General features: G+C 51.9%; 1 long non-coding RNA gene across 1 annotated transcript; it reads left to right on the top strand.

Annotated features, from left to right (window-relative positions):
* Positions 1-1844: 1844 nt before the first annotated feature.
* On the top strand, positions 1845-3025 carry LOC123627451. Its single transcript, XR_006731295.1, has 2 exons — positions 1845-2020; positions 2579-3025. It is a non-coding gene; the product is annotated as an uncharacterized LOC123627451 (long non-coding RNA).
* The last annotated feature ends 14850 nt before the right edge of the window (positions 3026-17875 follow it).

Raw genomic sequence — 17875 nt, 5'->3', positions numbered from 1 at the left:
CAGGCCCAAGCTGGAAAGAGATTTCCACACGCCCGGCTGTGTCAGGAGAAGAGCCACCGACTACAGTTTGCACGGCTGTCCTCGGTGCTCCAGCCTGCAACAGCCGAGCAGGCTGGGGCCGGAATGCCTCGGAGAACGGAGCAATTATAACGAGGAAGGTCTGCTCCCTTAGCATGCTTCCCCAGCCGCCTCATTTGCAGAATGTTCTCTCCAGCCCCTGCCACTACCGCTTAGACTTTAATTCATCAGCTCAGCTGCAGATGGTGTCGTCCGCGGGGACTTTGCTGGTTATTAACTATCGCCAGCACTCTCACACGGGAGCGCGCACTCGCTGACTTAGACTTCAGATGGAATTATACACTATCCATCCACTTCCACCCACCCCAGGCAAGATACTTTCCAAGACCCCAAAGATGCAAGCCCTTCCCTGTGCCCAGACACCCTGACCTGGTGTTCCACACTCAGCCCGAAGTTCTCAGAACCGTATCCTACTCCAGCAACGCCGCAGGAGTTTGTCAAAGGAGGGCCAAAGCCACAGCTGCCCGGGCATCCGCCCGTCCCCGCTCATCCTGCGGGGGGAGCAGCCGTGGCCTCAGCAGCCACGGAACGACATGGCTTTGCTCTCGCCACGGCCCCACAGTCATTAAAAAGAAACACTTGGGGACGGTAGTAAAGCCTAATCCTGCAGGCAACAAAACGAGGCCAGGAGAAAGAGCCGGGCCCGTCTTGGTCGGGCTGTTCCCTCTCTTTCTGGCTGGGAATCTGGCCTGAGCCCCGAGCAGGGCCGATGGGCTTCGTCATTCCCGGCCCCTCATAGCAGGTGATCAGGAGTGGCGTGGTGAGCCCAGCACAGTGACAATCAGGACTTTATAGGGATCCTTTCCTCTTTCACTGAACTCTGTTTGGGGAAAACAAGGATTAACCGCAAACATTCAAGCAAAGAAGATAATTCTGTTAAAAAAAAAAATTAAAAATTTCTATGTAGTCACTTCGTCTCAAGTTTTCTTTCTGCATGGGGCTCCCGGTCCGTCCTCCTATGCATCCCTCACGTTGACCTTGAGGAGGGGTCACATCTGAGCAGTCTGACCTCAGTTTTACAGGCGCGGGGGCACTTAAGATGCACCAGAAGTGAGGCACAGGCTGTCCTCCGGTCTCCATGCAAGCTGTGTCCCTTTTCTGCAGTTCCGGTGTCAGCCCTGCACGCTGTGGGTAGAGATGTCAATCACGGACCACCCCCAGGCCTGCTGGGGAGAAGGGGCCTCCCTCAGCATCTGCCGAGCAGGTGGCAGAACAGGCAGCCGCGTCTCACGACCCCTCCCTTCTGCCACTGTTGGCTTGGCCAGGGCCCTGCCCCTGACTGGGGGCCATCACGTGGCACCACGACGTGCAGAGGCAAATCTCTTGGAGCCGCGAATCAGACACACCCAGCAAGCAAGGGACAGAGCTGTCGGCGGTGGAGCAAACGCTGAGAGAGGACAGGGAAGCCCAGGAAGCACCGTGTGCGGGTGGCTGTGGGGACCCGCAACCGTCCAGGAACAGAAAGAGCCTGTGGGAGACACAGAAGGAAGCAGCAGCCGACAGCTGACCCAGGACCGCCCGGGACCCCCGAGAGGAGGGCAGCAAGGAGAGGGCTGTTCCAGGACAGGCCTGTCCTTGTGGCCAGTCCCCTTTGTCAGCAGGTACAGGGCAATCGCTTTTCCCCATAGCAAAGGCGCGATGCCTCCTCCTGCTCCACAGCCATGTGGTTTCCTCCTGCCACAGTGCTCTGATAGGGGGGCTTGTCCCCGGAGATCAGGCATCTTGCCCACGCCATGCATGGTGACCCCAGAACCCGCACCTGCCTTTTCCTGACCCACACTGCCTCTGCGGCGTCCCCAAAGCTTGCTCCATTCGAGGCACCTGACTTTGGACCGGTCCCCTCCCCATGCACAGAGACCCGGGGACGGCTGATGGGACTCCAGGCCAGGGCGAGGCAGGACAAGAGCAGACTCGCCTTTCTTCTTCCTCGCGGGAGGCTCAGGTGGGCAGAGCCGCGGGGTTTTGTCAGGCAAGTCAAGCGCGTGAGAGGCGAAGTGTTTGTCCCCGTGGAGCCTGGCTCATAGTCACACGGAAGCACTGCTCCTTCTTTGCAGCTTGTCCCCCAAGGCCTGGGGCCCAACAGCACGTGGCTCACCCTGGCCAGGGCGGGCGGGTTGCAGAGAAGCCAGGGCCAGGGAGGCCGGAGGCCAGTGCGTGTGTGGCTGTGGCAGGGAGGATGAGGATGGGGACAGAGGGCAGGGTGTGGGGGCCGGAGGGGAGGGGCTGCCCACTGTGGACAGGGCAGGGCCAGCAGGAGGGTGGGGGGAGGATGGTGGGGGGGAGGGAGATGAAGCTGAAGGAGAAGGAGGGGGAGGGGAGGGGAGGGGAGGGGAGGGACAGGCAGCTGAGCAAGGGCAGAAGTGGCAGCAGGGAGGCGAGAGAGGTGCTGCTGGACACTGGGCAGGGGATCCCTTCCTGGAGAACAAATCTGCAACTGTCTGGCTTCTGTCGGGATGTCGTTACTCCATTTTATCTTCTTTGTCACCTCCAATTCTCTCAGGAGGAAACACGCCAACTCTGGTAGGAGGCATCGCACCCAGGCTCAGAGGGAAAGGAAGACGGGCCAGCAACACCCCGGTCTCACGTCTGGGTGGAAACAGACCCTCTGGCTCCAACGCCTCCTCCCGGCCACTTCTGCCTTGTCCCCCCGGCCAGGGTTCTGCCTGTCAGTTAGTGATTAGGTTTTCAAAAGCTTATAAAGGCTTTCCTCTTACCTCGACTGACAAAGCATGAATCGCTGCAAACCTAGCATCTCCCCCATTTTTCCTGGCCCTCCTCCTTTTTCAGCTTCACAACCCGGGGGGGGGAGGCTGGTGTCCCTCCCCAGAGCCGAGTGCCACACGGCAGATTTACATGTGCAAGCGCCGCCTCGGTCATTTGCATCTTAATGTTCCAAACCCACAATCATGAAGCCTTGTGTGAAGAAATAAAGAAGGATTTAGAGAAATTTGGGCTAATTCTAAACCTTGATGAATTATACCTAACTATAGAAGCTTCGTGATGAGGCTTTACAAAAAAAAAGAAAGAAAGAAAAAAAAAAAAAAACTTGAAATCAGTTTACCGCTGAGAAAGGTGCCAGATGGGAATTGAACCAAATACTGGCATTTTCTTTAACCACAGTTTAGAAAGTAGAGAAAAAAGGAGAAATCTGCCTCATACACGATCCTGTGTCTCATTCAGTTTGGAGTTGGATTTTTTTTTTGTTCGTTGTGTGAACATCACTCAGATCAGGCATTCCTTCATCCACTCACTGAGCACCTACTGTGTGTAGGGCGGGCCAGTTTGCTGCCTCCCCTGTCCCCGTCAGGCCCCTGGGCTCCTGCCGGCTGCATCTGGACAGGTGCACACAGAGGAGAAAGGGTTGTCCCCAGTACCCGCGTGGACCACCACCCCATGGGGGCTCGGCGAGGGCTCTGGGAACAGCCCCCTTGGTGTTGCTTGCTGTAAGAACAGCCCTGTGCATGCTACTTATGCCCCAGTGGGGTTTTGGGGAGCGGAGGGTGGAGGGTGGAGGGTGGATAGCACTTTCTGGGCTCGGTCACACCACTATTGCTGTTCACTCCCCACACTCAGACGCTGGTCCCGTGATGAAACCCTTGCCGTCCGAACAGCCCCTCTTCCCCCTCCTAGAAGTGAAGGTTCCTGCTGAGCCACACGCATGGTGTCTGATTTATTTTCCCTTAGAGTGAGCTTTGTTTCCTTGGAGACCCTCAGTCCCCTACAGACAGACGACTGACCACTGTCCCACTGCACAACTCAGCAATCTGGAGAAGCTTTGCCTGGTGATGAGAACTGATTTTAACCCCCACCCACCCCCACGCCCAGCTACAGACATGGCCTGACAGTCTTAAGGGCACGGGGCAGGGGTGTTGCTAGCTGAGAGGCACACGTGATCCTTCAGTACATTGAGATCACTGTCCCCTCCCTTTAAAAAGGGGGTCTCTGGCCTTAAACTTCGTATTTGATGGTTGATATTTTTTTGAACTTCTTTGAAAACAGATCCTGGACATATCTATGTCCACGGCCAGCTGGCAGGATGCTTGTTTCATTTTTCAGGTGAATGAATGGAAACACAGACGTGTTAAGTAATGCGGGCCAGCTCCAGCAGCGGCAAACCGGTGGTAGACACCCAAAGTGGGACAAGTGTCCCAGCCAAGATACGTCACCAGATTTAGCAAAAAGAAAAGAAATATAGGACGCCACATAAAATGTGAATTGCAGATAAACAATTAGTGTTAGTATAACTATGTCTCCAATATTGCATGGGACATACTTAAGGTGACACTAAAAAAAATGTTCTTTTTCTGAAATTCAAATGTAACTGGGCGTCCTGTATTTCATCTGGCAACCCCGCTGCCGAGGGCAAGTCTTACCCTGCCCTCTCTTAGTAAATTCGTGGCCTTACATTCAGCTTTCCTTTCGCACGTTATGAAACCAGTGTAGTTTAGAGAAATAATATTGACCTTTAAAATTGGAGAAGGATAATCCTCATAGTTTTTATCCTGACAAGCTGAATTTTCCCTTTGACATTTTATTTGCCCCTGAATGTATCTTTTGGCTCCTTCCCTGCCCTCCCCCCACCCAAATCTCTCCTTGGCTTAGCAATAGATTCACTCGATTCTTTCCCACCCATCGCTGCTAAATTGTCCTCCCTGTTTCTCGAGGTTCCAGGAGATGAAACATTAACATTCACAAGAACTAATCTTCACAGTCAGAAAGATGCAAAATCAATATGTCCGGCTCTGGCTGAGTCAGAGTGTCACCCGTGCCTGAAGCTTTGGCTTGGCAACAGGGGGTCCTTATTCGGGCCGAGCATCTGCTAGGGTGGGATTTGCCGGGGAGAGTTGGCCACCAACTGGGCCACAGTCTCCAGGGACTAGGGATGTGTGATGTGGGCTGAAGTGACAGCACCCCTGGCATCAGTCATCAGTCACGGGGCACACGCCCTGGAATAAGAAAGCGCCCACGTGAGGCTGGGCCAAGCTCAGTCTGTCCCCTCGGCACGTCTCTCCCTGGCCAGATGGGAGCCGGACGTTTATCTGGGATCAGGAGTGTCCCAGCAGGGTCCAATTCAAGCGTCTTTTAATGCATATCTGCTTCCACCCCCCAGCTGGGGTGTTGGCATGGCCCACAGGTGCCTGGATGACAGAAGGTTGTCTCTGCAGTTTCTTGTCACTGAAGGAGCAGAATTGTCAGGGCCGCTGGACAACTTGGCAATCAAAGTTACACACCCTGCCCTTCTCAGCTGGGGGTCCCCGAGAGCACTGAGCCCTGACCCTCAGGTATCTAGAGCTTTGACTTCTCTCCTAGGTCTCTACAGTGGTGCCAGCTACCTGCCATTCTTGGGAATACTGACAAAATTGTCACTCAAATAATTTTCTGTAGGAGCTTAATTCCCTGCTGGGACCCTGGTAGGTGGAGATGGGCTGAGAGAGGCTGCCAGGCCCTCTGTCCCTTCACAGCCGGCACCTACGATGGCCCTGAGTCTCAGCAAAATGGCGGGTGAATGGCATCGGACACATTCCCCAACACCAGGCAAAAGCAGTGAATGCCCCATAGCGACTTCATTCGGGCTATTCTGCAACCTGCACCCGGGCTTAAACCATGCAATCCCTTCTTCTTTTTAGTATCTGGTGCTAATTGGAATGACCTTGACCTTTGCCACAAATGGCCACAGAGAGACCCCTTTAAAAATGGCGTCCTGGGATTTGCAGCCAGCTGATGCTGCAGAGATCTCAGAGCCGTGGTGTCGCTCAGTGGATGTCTCCGGAGCTAGACGCAGTCTCGGGCCTAATAAGGTTAATAGCCTTATGTCTATTTGTGACCGCAGGAATGTGGTCTCATTTGGTAGCTTGTGATTAAAAAAAAAAACAACCCGAAACCACTCCCTAGACCGGCCCTCCTGTGAGCTCCGCTGTGCAGTTGTAGGAGTGGAGTATAAAAGAGAGAAAAAAGGAAGAAAAGACAACCATGTTTGTTCTGCATACTAAGGCCAGGGTCCAGGCAACCCCCCTTGTGTTACCTGTGCAAGGCCCACGTGGGCGTTCCCACGGTGCTGTTAGCGCAGGCTTAGAACTTACTATGAATAACCGTGGCGTGGCTCGCCAATGAGATGCACACACCTCAAAGTAGCTGCAGGACTTGCCTCGAGAACCTGTTAGACTCAGCCCTGGTTGGATAAAGCTATGGCCAGATCAGAGAGCCCCTCACTTACTGCCCGGGAGGGGAGTGTCCCCAATGTGTCTGCGACACGCTTCTAGGCTGCAGGACATTCAGCTCTGACCTGGCCAGAGGCCCCTGGTGTGGCTTCTGTAGGTCATCACGATTCTACTGAGCCCCAGAAATGGGCTCCACATGGTAGCACGTGTGCTGGATTGTTCCGGAAGGTTCCAGGGCCGCCACCTTGGCAATACGCACAAATCCAGAGGGAGGTGTGATCGGAGCAGCCGAACACAGGCATTTTGCCCTTTTTTCCCCAATGTGTCCTCCCGAGGTTCCTGGAAACTCACCAGAAGCAAGCATGGGGTCGGTCACGTCCTGAATTAGGGCCGTGCCCTGAGCAGGCGTTTGGGGAACAATGAGGAGGGAGGAGGGAGATGGGGAAAGCCCACATTACTCGTGTGTTTTATTTTCTTCCTTGATGATAACTTTGTACTTTTTATATTGTCCAAAAAAACAAAAACAAACCCAATAGAAGTATGATTTATTTTTCACACTTTACAGACTCACAAAGGACGTTGAAAGTCTCTCCCGCAGTTAGCTACAGATGATCACCTGCCAGCCAAAGCAGTGTTACTTAGACCACCTAGCCTGGAATCTCCTCGGGTGCCCATAAAAAAGCAGAGTCTAGATCCCAATTTTAGACCTTCTACATCGGTATTTTTAAGGTCATGGCTCAGCAATCTCAATTAGAGACAAGCTCCCCCAGTGACACATCAGGATTTGAAAATTAAAGTAGCATAACTGACCCCATCTCCTGACTGTTCTGAATAATAAGGATTTAGTGTACCTAGAATGTAATGCACTTGCAAATAAAAAAGCTCTTTAAACAGATGAATAACAAAAACTGATCCGGAGGAATGCCCAGATGGAGGCTAGAGTGACCCTGTGACAATATTGATTGTGTCGATTCCTTCAGGACCAACCCTGGGTGGAGAAAGACTTCACTGGTCCTTCCCTTTGGGTCAAACAGCTTGGTCAGGACAGCCCCACTCACCTCCTAAAGCTGAGCTCTCTCTGGGGTATTGGGGTGCAGGTGGGCGTGGTCTGGGCTTGGGGGAGAGGGTGCATGCACGTGGGTATAGAGAGGATGGCTGGCAGATGGGGTGTCGCCCTGGATTTCCAGGTCTGGAAGCTAGAGCCACTCCCGTCCCGCCTAGCAAGATGGAGACAGAAACCACGATGGGGACGTGGAGGTCAGTCCTGGGCCATAGCCATCGCTCACGCGTCCTTCTGCCAAGCCCAGGGGTTGACCCGATTAAGAATCTGATAGGAACTTGAGCTTTGGGGGTTGAAGATTAGCTCTGTCAGACGGCGCTCTCGGGGGAAGAGAACCCTAAGAACTTCCACTGCCTAATCTCGTGCCTTTTTCATTTGTCCGGTCAATCACGATGGAATCTGAAGTTTGTCTAAGGCCAAAAAGTCGGTATTTTATCTTTCTACGGTTTATAGACAGCTACGCCTGCCAAGGCCCCAGGCACAGGAACGTAATTCAACAACCCATTAAATTTATTATGGGACTGGGAGGTGACAAAATTGCCTTTAGGGCCAAAGTCGGATAAAGAAGAACAGAGCTCTGTTTTAGGTCTGAAATCATGTGCAGTGTCAGCGCTTCGACGGGGAGTCGGGGAGGTTAAGAGGCTGCTTTGAAATCCGTGACGGCTAAGTAAATCAACCTGCTCGGACATCTCTGCTTGTTCTCTCTCTGTCTCTCTGTCTCTCTCTGTCTCTCTCTCTCTGCCTCTCTGTCTCTGTCTCTCTGTCTCCCTCTGTCTCTCTCTTCTGAGCCAGGTTCTGAACAATTTATAGTGCCGGGTTGGGATTACAAAGGGGTTTTAGCTGTATTTCTGTGTATGGCATCTGTGTACGTTTGTGTGTGTATGTGTGCGTACTTGTGTGTTTGTGTGTGTTTGTGTGTGCATCTGTGTGTATGTGTGTGTGTGCATGTGTATGTGCATGTTTGTGTGTTTCTGTGTATGTGTGTGTGTGTGTGTATTTGTGTGTGTGCATGTTTGTTCGTGCATTTGTGTGTGTGTACATGTGTGTATGTTTATGTGTGTGTGTGTTTGTGTGTGTATATGTTTGTGTGTGTGTATATGTTTGTGTGTGTGTGCCATTTCAATCAGGTTCTTTCAGTTTTCTCCATCTACGTTAGGAAAGAATCAGAAATCGCCCACAGCTGTGCCAAGAGGACTCTGACAGTGGCGAGAAGTCAGAGAGCTGCAGAAAAACGTGCGGCTTATCAATCTGGGGACCGGGTCCCATCCCAGTATGGCTGGGTTTCTAAGCCAGTCTGTCCCCAGGGTCTGAGCCGTGACCCCATCTCTCCCCCCATCATGTTGCAAAGCAGGCTGCAGGAGGGAGGGACCGGGCAGGGTTTCCCCTTCCTGGGAGACGCCGGTTCCCCCCGCACTGTGGGGGCCTCAGTTGGAAGGAGCCTCTGTCCACCCCTCCTGTCCCGGGCGCCCCTGTGCTGAGAAATGCAGCAAACCCAGGCAGTGACTGGGGTGGGCTGGTGTCAGCAGAGCAAGGGAAGAGTTTCCTTTCAGACAGGGGATTCTTCTCAGCCTTTTTCATTTGGGGATGCAAAGCATGGAGAAAGAGATGCATTTATCACACAATCCAGGTTCCTTTAAAGAGCGAGGCCCTCATGTCACCTTCCTCTGCTCTCACCACGCCAGAACGGCACCAGGAGTTTGGCAGCCACTGGCTGCCGGGCCTCCCTGTGACCCGTGCAAGCCGACCGGGTGGCTGCTGCCGGGTCCTGCCGACTCCTGTCCCTCGCCGATGTGCTCTGGGGAGCAGTGGGCCCTGGGCCTGGCAGCCCACCTGACCTCCCTGCGTTACCTGCTGTCTGTCACTTGTCACCGGATGAGTCTGGCTGCAGTCGATTCACAGGGGCTCCTGTGGGAACACGTCCCATGACTTATCACGCTGTGGCCTGTCAAAGTCTAAAGCGCTGGGGGCAAATGTTTGCTTGGCACAGATGGCTGTTCAGAGGGCGTGTGACGCTGCCGTCTCGACAGTGTGCCCAGAGAGGATGGCACTGAGCGAAATCGCGTGTCCTGGAACCGCAGGACCCGTCGTCAGAAGAACGACCTTGGCCGGGTAATAACTCAGGGAAGACGGTACGAGGAATTAAGCAGGAAAGGAAGCCTGGAGTTTCGTGTTAGATTTGGGGTGGGGGCAGTCTGTGCCTCGCGCTTTGCATGGGAGTCCTGAATTCACTTCCTCAAACCTTCTCCCTCCATGACGCCGGGAAAGGATTTATGGATAAGCCACTGTCAGGCTGGACGACGGTGGCACTCGGACTAGCACGCCGTCTCCCTGATAGATCTACACGAGCCTTGTTATTATTATCCCCAAGTCTGCGGGCCCACCGAGCAGCCCTTATTTTCCAGTGAATTGCCATGATGAATAATTTACCAAGTACAAAGGAGCAGACTGTGTCGCCTGATTTATTTTAAATCCATAGCCCTAAGAACCAGAAGAGACCTCTGTTCCTTCCCCATCGATCTCTTGGTATGAAGCAACGTGTGCCCGGGATTTAGGTGATGCTTTGTCCTTTGCAAACACTGAATGCCAGACAGCAAAACCGCCGCACACAACCCTTGGAATTTGAAAGGTGAGGCCTGGTCACCCCCAGGGCTCGAATGACACCCGTGGACAGTTAGCATCAAGTCTTTAAACTGGATGTGTGTAGGGTGTTCAAGCCTGGTCTTGCTTGGGACAAGGGCTATCTTTAGCCTCTCCTTGGAGATCTAAGTATTTCTAATTGATGTGGATGTAAAGGCTCTGTCATTCAGGAAAATGGTCTTAGGATGGGATTTCTCTCCTACTCTTCAGTTGTCTGGCCAAACTTTGATATCAGCAATGAACCAGCTAATGTAGAGTGAGCCCAACCAATTAGTGGTTAATAATTGGAAAGGAGGCCCTAACTACCTGTATTAGAGCATTCTCTTGAGAAATAGAACACAACATACACACAATACAACATGTGTGTGTGTGTATCTATATGATTTTGAGCTGTCCGCGCTGCATTGGTTCCACAACGGAACTCTATTCGAAAATAACACAATTTTTTTTTACCTATCCATGGTGTCACAAAAATGGCTCTAAAAAAAATTTGAAAGATAATCACAAGCCAAGCCATGTGTTTGAAAGACGGAGGATTGTACCTTCACAATAAAAATAAAACAAGAAGTATCAAAGGGAAATGTCAGAGATCGCAACTGTCAAACTTAGTACTTAAGGAAATTGGACATTTCATACTTAATAACCTAAATATTATTCCTAAGAAATTCACTAATGTTCCTGACCGAGTAGTTATTGTCCAGGATGAGGTAGCTGGACATATACTAGATTTCCAGATGGTTCTGATCTGGGCAGGTGCGTTCTGTTTGTGACTAATGGATCATGCACAACATTTCTTGGGTTTGTTTCCCTCTTTATTTCCTGATGATTCATCCTGCAGGAGTGGGAAGTCGTCTCTATCGGAGAAGTCCTCTAAATCAATAAAAATTTAGGGAAATTGCAAGAAATGGTATTTCTGTTTTGATATGATAGTGTCAGAGGTTGCAAGAATGGAGGAGTCCAGTTTCCTTTTTAAACGCGGTTGGGCTTAGAGTGATGTTGCCAAGGAGGAATAGATGCGTCAGAGATCGAAAGTGTGATTTCACAATCCTTTGTTTACAGGCTTTAAAAGTCTTTGTCAGTTATGCAAAAAGCCTCTACAAGTAGAAGGATTAAAGTCACAGGATACAAAGACTGAGAGCAAAACAAATGAATGCGGTTAATAACAGATATGCGGGCTCTCAAGGATATTAACATACATAAAAATTCATCATGAGAAATAATTACATTCCCTATTGTGGCCCACCCTCTAATTCTCCTGGGCACCGAAAAATAATGGGAAGGTTAACACATTTCTCACATTTCTAAGCATGTTATTATTTCTTGCTTACACAAAAAAATTACATAAAAGCAATCATCTGGAATCTGGGAGTAGATGACATATAGGAGACTTGGATAAAAGCTTAACCAAAATAGAAAAGCAATCTGGCATTGCTGACAATATTGTCACAAAAATATTACATCTTATGAAGGGAATTTCTCAGAATTCAATAACAACATGTTTAGCAGCTAAATGGAGTCATTTGCATATTGTGGCGAAGTAAAAATACAATAATCTTATTTTTGCTGCCTGATAGGATTTCCTAGGGCTGTCTTGCTGGGAAGCAAAGCTGGTCCTCGCTTTCTGCCCCTCACTCCCCTCCTGTTGGCCTTTTCCTCCACCAATTCTTCTCTTCCCTTTCTGCTCCGCCTTTATTTTCATTCCTCTTCCCCGTCCCACACCCCTTTGTTTATTCCTTCTCCTCATTTTCCTACTCACTGAAAGTGATGCCAACGGACTGCTATTAAGCCATTCCCATGGATTATTAGCATAGGAAATAAATCATTCTCTTCTTTCTTTCTTTCTTCCTTCCTTCCTTCCTTCCTTCCTTCCTTCCTTCCTTCCTTCCTTCCTTCCTTCCTTCCTTCCTTCCTTCCTTTATTTCTTTCTTTCTCTCTTTTTCTGTGTTTCTTTCTGCCTTTTCTGTTCTTTTCTTTTTTTGAGACAAGGTCTTGCTCAGTCACCCAGGCTGGAGTGCAATGGTGTCATCACAGCTCACAGCAACCTCAAGCTCCTGGGCTCCAGCAATTCTCCTGCCTCAGCCTCCTGAGTAGCTTGGACTATAGGCACATGCCACCACACCTGGCTAATTTTTTATTTTTTGTAGGGACAGGGTCTTGCTGTGTTGCCCAGGCTGGTCTTGAACTCCTGGCCTCAAGCAATCCTCCAGCCTCGGCCTCCCAAAGTGCTGGGATTACAGATGTGAGCCACTGCACACGGCCGGGATGTTGGGAACGGCAGGTGGAGAGGCGGAGGGGGAACAACACGTGCAAGGTGGAAGGGAGCTTGGAGGACAGAAGCTGAGAGCAGGCCAGGGCGGCGGGAGAAGGGAGAGACGCTGAGATACGAGGCAGTGTGGGCTGGGAGGAGAGTCCTGGTTTCCATCCTGGGTGCCATGGAAAGCCAGCTGCAATTTTAAACAGCCGAGGGTGGGGGTGGGGTAGGAGTGGTTCTGTTTGAAAAGATCACCTGGCTGCAGCCTGGTGAAGTGACCTGATGCAGGGTTTGTTCGGCCACCTGATCGCGCAGCCTGCGCAGCGAGAAGCCTCACCTCCTGCCTTCCTTATCCGCGGCTGCATAGCAAATCACCGTGCACGCGATGGCTTACAGCAATACTCACTGCCTCGCTCACAGTTTCCAGAGGTTAGAGGGCTGAGCAGAGCATGGCTGGGCTTTCTACTCAGAGTCTCTCTGGGCTAGGATCAGTGCGTTGGCCGGGCTGTGTTCTCGTCGGAAACATGGGTCCTCTTCCAAGCTCACCCAGGTCGTTGGCAGAGACCAGTTCCTAGTGGCTGCAGGACTGAGTTCTCCGCTTTCTCGCTATCGGCCCAGGGTTGCTCGCAACTCCTGGAGGCCACATCCCGCTCCCAGCCACGCAGCCCCCTTCAATAAACACGACAGCTGCCTTTTTCATAGCCAGCTGCAGAATCCTTTCCTTGTCCGGGAGGAAGGAAATGATGTACAACGGGATATATTCCTGGGTCCCGCCCAAGGCGAGGGGAGTACCCAGAGTGTGAACGGGAGGGGGCGGGAAGCCCGGGGACCATCGTAGAATCCTGCCTGCCACCGTTTCAACGTGGGATACATTCAACTGTGCTAGAACCTCCAGACACTGGCCAGGCGAGGTGGCTCATGCCTGTAATCCCAGCACTCTGGGAGGCCGAGGCGGGTGGATCACCTAAGGTCAGGAGTTCGAGACCAGCCTGAGCAAGAGCGAGACCCTATCTCTACTAAAAACAGAAAGAAATTATATGGACAGCAAAAAATATATATAGAAAAAATTAGCCGGGCATGGTGGCACATGCCTGTAGTCCCAGCTACTCGGGAGGCTGAGGCAGGAGGATCGCTTGAGCCCAGGAGTTTGAGGTTGCTGTGAGCTAGGCTGATGCCACAGCACTCTAGCCCAGGCAACAGAGTAAGACTCTGTCTCAAAAAAAAAAAAAAAGAAAAAAAAGAACCTCCAGACACTGTTTTTCAGCTTCCAGGGCCCAAATCTGCCTTAGAGGTGAGACCACTGACAATGACACATTTTGACGCTATGTTCTGTTCACTGAGCTCTTAGACAGAGCCCTGCATAGGCCAACCCCAGCCAAGAACATGTCCCTTTCTTGGCGGGACATTTCCTTGCAGAGCCGTGAGCCGCGAGCACGTCCAGTTGGTTTCTCGGGAGCGAGACTGTGCTCCCGACAGCAGATTACTTTGACAAACTGGCTTCCGGTCACTTTGGCAAAATTCGACCTTTGGTTTTCGGAGAAGCCCTTCCAACTGAACTGGATTTAAAATGCTTGTTTTTCAATTTGTGCGTGGGGAGACAGTTCTAAAAAGGGTAATGCTGAGCCAAAAATTGGAGTACTTGCAAAGGTTACAATAGCTGGCTTCTGTTTTTATAATACAATTGCAATTCAGGTTTCCTTCAGCTAGCCTGAGGATGTTTTGGCTTATTGAAACTCAACTTGCTCTGTTTCCTCCAAAAGAGATTTCCCTGCTGCGGTCTTCCTGGCATTCTCTCCGAATAAGAGACTTTCGGGGGTGCTGTTCCTTTGACTTCTGGGGCTGCGAGGGCGCTGAAAAGAAAATTGACTGACTTACCTTCCACCTCATCTTTCTCTGACTTGTTTGCTCCTGTTTTCTGTTCCATTTATTATTGATGGAGTGTTTATTTGCATAGCTTCTGTGCATTTTACAAAACCAAATAACCAGCTCTGGCTCCTAGAAGGGAGGAAGGGTGGCGGTTGCCATTGAACCAGCGGGCACTCGCCTCCCAGCTGGCCGTGTGGCGCCCACGCCCTTTGGCATCTATGGGACGTGATCCAGGAAGGGACTAGGAGCAGCGAGAGGGGCAGCAGAGGAACAGAAGGAGGGTGACACAGGACAGGGGAAGCTGCCAGCCAGGCTGGGGCCGGGAGGGGGAAGGGGTCCCTTACGCTGAGCCACCGCCCACCGCCAACCCACCAGCAGAGCGGTGCTGTTCTCAAGGTTACAACTCTCCCTCGGTTAGCCCAGATCTCCTGGGAACTGCCATTTGCAAGCTCTTTTGTTTAGCAAAAGGAGAAGGGTCTGGCAACTTGCCTTCCCTTGACACAGGAGAATTGGAAATAAGTTTCTTTTTTCCTCTAAGTGGATAAGGAACAAAAGGGAACAAAGTCATTCACTGTGAACCCCCTAGACATGCCAAAACCATCTATGTCCACAAAGTTTCCATGATGCCTGCTGCCCCACCCCCACCGCCATCTTCCAAGTGTATGACATGGTCTGAAACAGCTCGATCACCCTGTCCCCTCCAGTCCCCGTGCCACCGCAGGGTCGTCTGACATAAACACGTGGGCTAAGAAGCACTTTTCCACGGGCTGTAAATCTCTGGAAGTGCTGCCGCGTCTGCTCTCTGCTGGAAGCCACAGCTGTGGGGACACTTCCCAAGTCTCACTGCTGGGGAAGGGTCAGAGGCCCTCCGAGGAGCTGCCTCTTCCTGGGGACCCCGACTGCAACACACAGGGCAGCAGCGACCTGGCTCTGACTTTCTGGCCGCTACCTGGAGACGTCCTTCCTCGGGCTGACCGCCCGGTGGCCCGCGGACCCGCCTGGCTGCTGCCAAGTGGCAGCAAACACAGGATGTTATTCTTGTTCTCAGAGGACCAGATTCACACTCCACAGCCAGGAGCGTGGGAGGCGAGGGGACTGGAGGGGCCTCCTCTCTGGCGGCCAGCGTGTGCGGGTTGGGAGCACCGATCTCCTGGTGGCAGGGAAGGAGTCGGTGTGAGGCCTGGGCTCCTGCCCGTCCTCTGAAGGCCGGAACACAGCCCTGGCGGGTCCAGCAAGGGCTTGGCTTCCAGGGGAGCCTGGAGGGTCATCCTGCCCCAGGCCGGTCCCCCCCCCCCAAATGCCCCGAGGCAAGCACATCCCCCACAAGATGAGAACACACACCTATCAACAGCATGCTTGTTGGCAGCCAGCTCAAGTAGAAATAAACCCCCCGGGAATGGCTTTTTAAGCTAAATGCTGGAACAGAGGTCAAAGGAAGTTTCTAAAGGAATGGGCAGAGGGGAGAAGCAGGCAGGAACTAGCTTCAGGTCCCGATGGAGTTTCTACTCCAGATGTTGGGGATTTGTTTGACCTTGTTTGGCGCCTTTTGGAAGCGGGAAGCAAGTTGGAAGCCCAAGCTGGGCTTGGGCGTCAAAGGCCCTGCCTCCCCTCTCCTTGCTGGGGGACTGTGGGGAAGGAAGTCAGTTTACTCTTTTGTTCCACAAGCATGTATTGAGCACCTCCATGTGCCCGACATACAGGGGGGACACAAAGGTAAAAGAAGGGAGGGTCTCTGCCCCATAGGGCTCACATTTTGGGGAGGAAGGCAGATGCTAAACAGGCAAACAAGCAAATGAGACACTCTTAGAGAGCAGTGAGTGCCACGGAGAGCTAGAGAGAGCAGGACAGTGGCAGGGAGCCAATCTCAGGAAGGGACCTCTGAGCACATACCCGGGTGACGAGAAAAAGCCAGCCGTGCAGACATCTGAGCTTCCAGGAAAAGGAAGTGACAAGTTCAGAGACCCAAGTTGGAAGCTAAGGGCTCAACAGACCAAGACTGCAACTCCTCACCTGCACAGGATGTGACCGAGGGTCAAATAAAGAATTGAATGCACGTTGTAGGCTGTCGTGGCCACGTCCAAGAACTTGGTCAATGGCGCACTTCTCACATAGAAGCTAAATCCTGGCAGCCTTCAGTGTCTACAACAGGACATCCTATAATGGTCCAGTTCCCCCGTTGAGCCAGTCCTAGACAAGTCTTCCTGGTCTCTCTTCTTACCACCTTGTTAGCTTGAGAGAGCCCACAAGTGCCCGACAACAGCTTCAGTCCCTAATGTTGCTCTCCTGAAGCTCCTTGAACCCGAAGAGTGAAGGGAAGGGGTGTGTGTGTGTTTGTGTGTGTGCGTGCACTTGACCATACACACCCCTCTGTGCGTATGTCGTGGGCATACCCTAATGTGCAGAATGTCTTTGGGATTCTGTCCTCTAAAAAAAAACGTGGAATTATTAACTTTGGTTCCAGCCCCTGTTTTGCAGCAAATCGCTGTCTGAGAGATCCAGGCTGAGTCTTCGTCATTCCTACAAGGAAAGGTCTCCAGGGGTGGCTTCCCTGACCCGCTGGATTGCCTGGGACCCATTCGCCCTGCAGGCAGGAGGCTCTTCCCTGCACTGAAGCCCCCTCTTCCTGCAACTCATTCCCTACTTCTGGTCCTCTCTGGAGATGGAGGATAAATGGTCAGCTCCTCCTCGTAAGGGTCCTTGGTGGAGAACATGGTTAGGTTGCCTTTGAGGCGCTTTTCTCCAAGCTAGACAACTCCACTTGCCTTCAGCTTCCCTCAGGGGGCTGACAGGAGCAGGAGCCCAGCGGGAGAGAACAGCAGAAAGGGGCGTCTGCAACCAGCAGACAGGGAGCAGGAGGGGTGTCCCCACCAAGATGCCAGCAGCGCAGGCTCCGTGGGCCCGGGATCTGCAACAGCACACCCGGGGTCCTCTCCTCACCGGGGCACAGGCTCAACCTCTGAAACCAACAACAACCAGAACAGCTGGTAGCGTTTGTCCAGGTTTGACCCTGGGCTGAGCACTTCCCAACCGTTGCTTCATGTCATTCTCACAACAGCAAGAATCTTGTGCAGTGATGTCACGATTCCCATTTTGCAGGTGCAGGAACTGAAGCTGGGAGAGGGAAGATGACTTTCCCGGGGCGCCCAGGACAGCTGAGATTTGAACTCAGCTCTAAAGTCAGTCCCGTAACTGAATAATTTAAAGCAACAGTTTACCATTTGCTATTTAGAAAGAGTCTTTTTTTATTCCCTTCCAGATCCTGCATGCTGAGCCACTTTTGATAAGGAGGAAGGTTTTGATACTGTTACAAAAACTTAAGTATAAAGGGAAAGAACTCCAGGACACAGATAATAGCACATTCGTGGGGTCTGTCTGTAGGGCCAGGAACTTCAGCCAAATTATCGCATTTAATACTCGTCATGCCCCTGCAAGGTAGACATTGCTTCCCCACTTTTAAAGATAAGGAAATCTTTAAATCTATTAGTCGAGTCACCTGCCATGTCTACTCTGCAGGGTCCACCGCCATAGCTCCTGACCACGCCATTTGTTGGCACTAAAGGCCATTTCAGATGGAATGTGTTGCCTGAGCCATGTCTTGTCGTCATGGACCAAATGCCACATACCTGGTCTGTGACGATTCACTGTGCATTAATCATTAAAAGTCACATGCACGGAGAAAAATCAGCAGGAACAGACGGTGCCAGCTACACATAAAAGGAGCAAGAGTGACCATGTTGCTCAACCTCCAGTCCTCCGTGCATGATACAACTCCAGGTTTGCAGCGGAGCTAGGATTCTCATCATTTTACCTTAGCGTGTTAGGCCG

Source organism: Lemur catta, chromosome 25 (genome assembly GCF_020740605.2).
Source record: "Lemur catta isolate mLemCat1 chromosome 25, mLemCat1.pri, whole genome shotgun sequence".
Classification (NCBI taxonomy): Eukaryota; Metazoa; Chordata; class Mammalia; order Primates; family Lemuridae; genus Lemur; species Lemur catta.
Note: the sequence above shows the minus strand (reverse complement) of the source record. Positions and strands in the feature narration are given on the sequence as shown.